Source organism: Berghia stephanieae, chromosome 9, assembly GCF_034508935.2.
Source record: "Berghia stephanieae isolate SIO BIC M18660-M18661 chromosome 9, UCSD_Bste_1.3, whole genome shotgun sequence".
NCBI classification, from domain to species: Eukaryota; Metazoa; Mollusca; class Gastropoda; order Nudibranchia; family Aeolidiidae; genus Berghia; species Berghia stephanieae.
The window spans coordinates 31,391,402-31,398,285 of NC_088368.1; the positions used below are offsets into that span (position 1 = coordinate 31,391,402).

The 6,884-nt window shown below is 38.2% G+C and overlaps 1 protein-coding gene across 1 annotated transcript in view; it reads left to right on the forward strand.

Annotated features, from left to right (window-relative positions):
• LOC144980047 (uncharacterized) overlaps positions 1–6,884 on the forward strand; it is a gene marked incomplete in the record, with an annotated part of 149,905 nt that overhangs the window by 72,920 nt on the left and 70,101 nt on the right.

Sequence of the window (6,884 nt, forward strand, 5' to 3'; positions counted from 1 at the left end):
TCCCGGGTGCAGTCCAGATTTTTTCTCACCCTCCTGTCCACTCAGCAGTGAATGGGTAGCTGAGTTTGTTAGATTTATCGGAAAATACTTTGCGATAAACTAGCGTCCTATCCAAAGGATAGAAAGCAATTACTATTGTCCGTTTCACGGTATAGAAACCTGGATAAACAGCGGCTACATGGGCCTAATGTCTCTGAAGGACTACGTCTGTAAGATTTCCAAGCTCTATAGAAATTTTCAAAAATCGTCTGAAAACATGTCTTTGTACGAAATACTTAACTTGATTGCATTTTTAAAATGTATATTATATGACTCGTGTATTATTGTATATTTTGTTTATTCTTCTATTGATGCTTTGTTCATGCTCAAACTTTTTAAAGTATTGGTTGATTTGGCCTGGCGTTGTTATCGTATTTTGTGTAAACAATGTCTAGTTTGGTTTCTAAGCGTTTTGAGGTTCCGACGAAAGTCGCTATAGAAATATGTCTGTTGTTGTTGTTCTGTTGTTATCATTATTTTATTATTACTATAATTATTTAAATTGTTACTATTATTATTATTATTATTATTATTATTATTATTATTATTATTATTATTATTATTATATATTATTATTATTATTATTATTAATATTTTTTATTATTATTATTATTATTATTATTATTATTATTATTATTATTATTATTATTATTATTATTATTATTATTATTATTATTATTATTTATTATTATTATTGTTATTGTTATTATTATTATTATCATTATTATTATTTGTAAAGAAATGCCTTCTATATAACAAAGGGAGATAGTTGTCATACCCACCAAGATCTCGGGTAGAATGCAACCCATATAATCAAATGATTTATGAGTGTAGGATGGGTGTTGGAATAGGGACTCCCTTGTATTCGCCGTGGGTGGTGTAGACTATGAAGGCAATGAAAGAACGGAGGTTTATCATGTTCCATCAGTGTTAAGACACCCTCATCAATCTTATGCATCAACCGAGATACTTTGAGATACCGTTAGATACCCTGTCCTATGTTTCGGCTTGGCTCGATGTTCAACGGGCAGTCTGCGATTTGAGGTCGAAGAAGGAAGACCTGTACAGCCTGTGTGTTGGCTGGAATTCTGTTTGGCTATGTTGAAGCCACAGTGAAAAGGGCCCAAAGTGGCCAGTATTTTATGTCGCACCCGAATATGGGCTCTCAGGCGATATGTGTTGGGCCTGTGTGTTGGCCAGCATTGTGTTTTAGGCTGTATTGTAGCCGAAGTGGGCCTAATATGGCCAGTATTTTGTATATCGTACCCGGTTATGGGCTCTAAGCGATATTGTGTTTTTGTAATTTGTGCTCGTGAAGAGCTGACGGGGCTAGGACATAGCGCCCGGTAAATGCGTTTGCATCTTTGAACTTTGTAATTTTGACGGGCTAGGACATAGCGCCCGGCAAATGTGTTTTGAACCCTTTTGAACAATATAATTTTTGAGAAATATGAACAATATAATTTGTGACAGCACCCAATACCTGTTTTTGATAAATATGAACAAGATACAATGTGACGTTTGTAAAGATGAGGAAGTAACACTCGACCTATGTGTTTTATTTTGGAACAATTTTGGATTTGAACAGGCTGGAACACCGCACCCTGTGTGAACAATTTTGTTAATCAATTTTATTCTCCTTTCGGAATATGAACAGTTTATTTTGACCCTATATGTAATTAATAATTTCATTTTAGTGGGAATTAATGAAACGGTTGCAACCTGGGTGAAGTATAGTTTCTTTTGGTTAAAACTTACATGAATTTTATATTGCATTACTACTTTTTACTTGTATGTAGTTTTGATTTCTCCTGTCAATATATTCAATGGTATTCTGTTTTGCTCAATAACTATGAGCTGTTCCCCTTTCTTTTACTTTAAATAAATAATAATGGCTCTCTTGTCAGATACGTTGTTCTGTTGGTGATTGTAGCGTTGACGTCTACCTCTCCACACGTTAAGGTCATAAGCGGCCTTCGCATCCATTGCGAGTTGCGAACGCACCTTGTGACATTATTATTATTATTATTATTATTATTATTATTATTATTATTATTATTATTATTATTATTATTATTATTATTATTATTATTATTATTATTATCATTGACCATGAACTTTTATAGTCTTGATAATACAGTTAAGTGAGAATTATTACTCATAAACGTGAATGACAAAAGGCAACAACAAAGGCTTGAGTGACGTCAATTTCGTTCTATCTATACTCAGAGGTATATTTGTGTTAATAGTAGATGATTCAAAGGGGATCGAACAGCCTTGTCAGGACGCACGAATAACGTAAATGACCCCAGCTTGACCACTCTGTCTATCGGTGTGGATTGGAGGATTGACGTGCCGGCGCCGGTGCTCTTCCCGGTTCGTGCCGGGTAATGCCTGTGTTAGTGTTTTTGATTTAATGTGGGATCGTTTCTATCTAGAGGATAATCGAGGATGGACGGATGACGTAGGAATGGATGGGAGTTTGTCTGTGTGGTAGAATCTAGGTGATAGGTAGGCTTGGGATTATAGAACTGTAAATCTATGTGGGTGTGGTGGTGGTAGCGGTGATTGAGGTGATGATGATGACGATGAGGAGGAGGGGCGGGGAGGGGAGGGAGGAAGGATGATGATGATGATCATGATGACGATGAGGGGGAGGGGAGGGAGGGAGGAAGGATGATGATGATGATCATGATGATGATGAGGAGGAGGAGGGGGGAGGGGAGGGAGGGAGGAAGGATGATGATGATGATGATGATGATGATGACGATGGGGAGGAGGGGGGAGGGGAGGGAGGGAGGAGGGATGATGATGATGATCATGATGACGATGAGGAGGAGGGGGGAGGGAGTGAGGAGAAGGATGATGATGATGATGACGATGGGGAGGAGGGGGAGAATGATGATGATGATGATGATGATGATAATTCAAAACCAAAAACACTCACACTCAAGAGAAAAAAAAAAGAAATGATAAACGAATAAAAAATAATTAAAAATAAATAAATAATAAATAAATAAATAAATAAATAAATAAATAAATAAATAAATAAATAAATAAATAAATAAATCACCCCGAAAAAGCAAAACTTAAAATAAACAAAGATATTGCGAGAAACACAGAATTACAAAGAAATGCAAATTTCAATTCAAGTCACATATTTTTTCGAGCCTAGGAATGAGTCGATGATAATTTGGAAATGGGTGGTGGGGGGTGGAGCAATTGTTCTGTTTTTTTTTTTTTCTTTTTTTTTTTTCTACAATAGCCCGCGTTCTTGTTTATGGAGGAAGTGTTGGTCATTATACAGCGGGGGAGAAAATAGTAAAACACACACTCACACTCACACACACACACACACACGTACACAATTTCTAACAAAAATAATAAACAGTTAAAAACTATAAAGAGCATCATAGAAGAGTTGGGGGGGGGGGGGGGGGGGGGGGGGGGGGGGGGGGGGCGCAAATTTGCCGTGCACTAAAAAGACACATATGAAAAAAATTTGACCAGAAACCCGTCCCCGTAATAGTTATTGATCGATAAAAATGACACTCATCTTGTCAAAAACTCTCAAACCTGGGTTATCCCGGAAGTCTTTCGTGGACTCCCAGATTCACCAAGAGTTTTTGCCAAGATGAGGGGTCATAATTTTAATCGCTCGGTATTTATTTAATTTATTGATGGACGGATTTTCTGGCCTAAATTTTAAACACGTGATTTTCCATAGAACAGCAGATGATGGCCGCACGGGCGGACCCATGGATGGGTGGATGGATGAATGGATGAATGGATGCATGCATGCATGGGCAGGCAGGCAGATGGATGGCAATGGGACAATAAAACAGGATTGGACTGACCAAAAAACTATCATCGTAATTCACACTCAGGTCGTTTTGGGGGACGCGAATTTTATGGACGATGGAATGGGCGGTTAGGTGTCCGGGGGGGGGGGGGGGGGGGGGGGGGGCTTGAGATTGTGGTGCATGGTGTGTCAACCTGTTGATTTGACCAGACAGGGGTCCAGGTACTCAAGGGTCATATTGTTGTCCATCTGCCCGCGCCGATTTGGTCTGTGATAGGATTGTATTTTAGCTACTAAATGGCGTTTTTTTCTCCTTGCTATTTCTGTTTTCTGGGGTTGTTTCTTTTTTGTATTTTTTTTTTTTTTTTTTCTTTTTTCTTTTTTTTGTGTTTTTTTTGGTTGTGCTTTGGGGGTGTTTTTTTGGGGTGCTTATTTCTACTTTTTCCTTTTTCTTTTTAATTTTTGTTTAAAATGGTATTTTGATAAAGATTTAAAGGCGATAGTGTAAACAAAAGCCAAGTCACCAACGATATGGAAACATAAAATTATTTTTAAAAAGCGATCTTTGGTATAAGATAAGAGATGAAAACAACAAACAAGTGATTTTATGATTGAAGCAATTACTCATTTAACTACATAGCCTTGAACCTTGAACCCCAAGTCAATGTCTTTGAAGGCTGATTCTTTGTGATTATAATAATTCGCTTTTATTGTATTTTTCTAGCGTTTTACATAGTCTGGCACTGTGTCGCCATACGCGCGCGTTCATAGACACACACACACACTCTCTCTCTCTCTCTCTCTCTCTCTCTCTCTCTCTCGCTCTCTCTCTCTCTCCTCACACACACACACACACACACACACACACACCCCTAACACACACACACCCACATTCACACACACACATACCACAATCACACACACACATCTCAAACCACACAACACCAACACACATACACACAATTCATACACACACATACACACAATTGACGCACACACACACACATGCTCAAAAGACCCTTTCAAAGAAGCAATGCCATGACGACTCTCTATTAACAACAACCACAAAAACAACAGCAATTAAAGTCAACAAACGATAATATCGCCTCACAATCGATTATTTTGATACGGGGGTTTTCCCATCCCCAAAACCTGCTCTACTTACGATTCACTTCACGTCGTATATCATATTCTGACATATAACAACAACAATGCATTATAATACATATGAATTTCCCCGGCTTTCATTTTCTCTTAAGACTTCTCGTATAATAATATTATAGATATTATAATTGTATCTGAAAGACTTCAACAATGACAACAACAAAAAAATCGTCAACAAAGAGCCCGATTCTTTCGTCTCGATAGATCGGAGATAAATCGGTACGTCTCAATGACGTCACTCGACCGTATCGATTCGTGATTGCCTTGAACAATTTGCACAACGAATTGGATACGTAGTTGAACACCCCCCCCCCCCCCCCCCCCCTCCTTCCTCTTTACTGTAAACACCTATATTTGTTTTGTTGTAAGTTTTGATTTATCGTTTAATTTGGGCGTAACAAGAGCCTGCACACTATGTTATTAAAAGCGCAGCCGTCGTTGTTGGACAGCAAGAAGAAAAAAAATAGATTGAAAGAAGCAATTTAATGCATTTTCACAACCTTTGTGATGTGTGCACCGCTGTATTATCCGTCGTCAATGCGAGTATTGACCTACTAAAAATTTTTATTCTTCATCGCAATAATATAGAAATAAATAATATAAGGTGTCCACCCTAAGGGTTTGTGTTGGCTGTATGAAAATTTTTTCAGGGACTGGTCATTATTCTTTGTCAACTGACATCAGAACTTGTTTTTTGACGTCATTTAATGCACCGCCTAGTCATAATAATTTGTCGTTAGTAGTGCTCAAGGAAAGAAATGATCCCATTGGTTATACTATTGAATACAACCCACGATCTTTTGGGATCATGGACTTGTATTTTGACGTTATCTTTTGGTCAGTGTCAGGCTACGACAACGAGTTTACGAAGGGTACAGTAAGGCTATGAGTTTAGGAAGCTGTGGTCATACTATGAGGCTACAGTAAGGCTATGAGTGTACGAAGGCTACCGTAAGGCTATGAGTTTACGAAGGCTACGGTCAGATTTTGAGTTTACGAAGGCTACAGTAAGGCTATGAGTTTACGAAGGCTACGGTAAGGCTATGAGTTTACGAAGGCTATGGTCCGATTTTGAGTTTACGAAGGCTACAGTAAGGCTATGAGTTTACGAAGGCTATGGTCCGATTTTGAGTTTACGAAGGCTACAGTAAGGCTATGAGTTACAAGGCTACAGTAAGGCTATGAGTTTACGAAGGCTCATAGGCTATGCTTCGAAGGCACGTAAGTTGAGTTTACGAAGGCTACAGTAAGGCTATGAGTTTACGAAGGCTACGTACAGGCTATGTTACGAGGTACGTAAGGCTATGAGTTTACGAAGGCTAGAGTTTACAAGGCACGGTAAGTATGAGTTTACGAAGGCTACAGTAAGGCTATGAGTTTACGAAGGCTACGGTCAGGCTATGCAGGCTATGAGTTTACGAAAGCTACGGTCGGTCAGGCTTTGAGTTTACGATGACTGGAAGGCTACGGGCGAAGTAGGTCGTGTTTATTTATTGTGTGTGTTTGTTTGTATGTATGTGTGTGTGATAAAGAGAGTTTGTGTGTGTGTGTGTGTGTGTGTGTGTGTACGTATATTATGTGTGTGTGTGTGTGTGTTTTATTTACTTCTGGCTTTATCAACTTTTTTTTTACACCGTGAGAATTCTAAACAAGATTGAATAGAAAAAGTGGATAATATGAGACACGGGAATAGAAATTTAATGATTCTTTTCATTGTTATAATATATTCTAATATCGTAGGTCGTGATAGGGCATGAATGCACGGGAATTCCACCAAGTCTTGTATTCGATGCCAGCTCGTCGTCTCTTTCTTTGATCATTAAAATTACAAAATTATAATTGAATTCAATCTCTATTATTATTATTATAGGACAGCGTC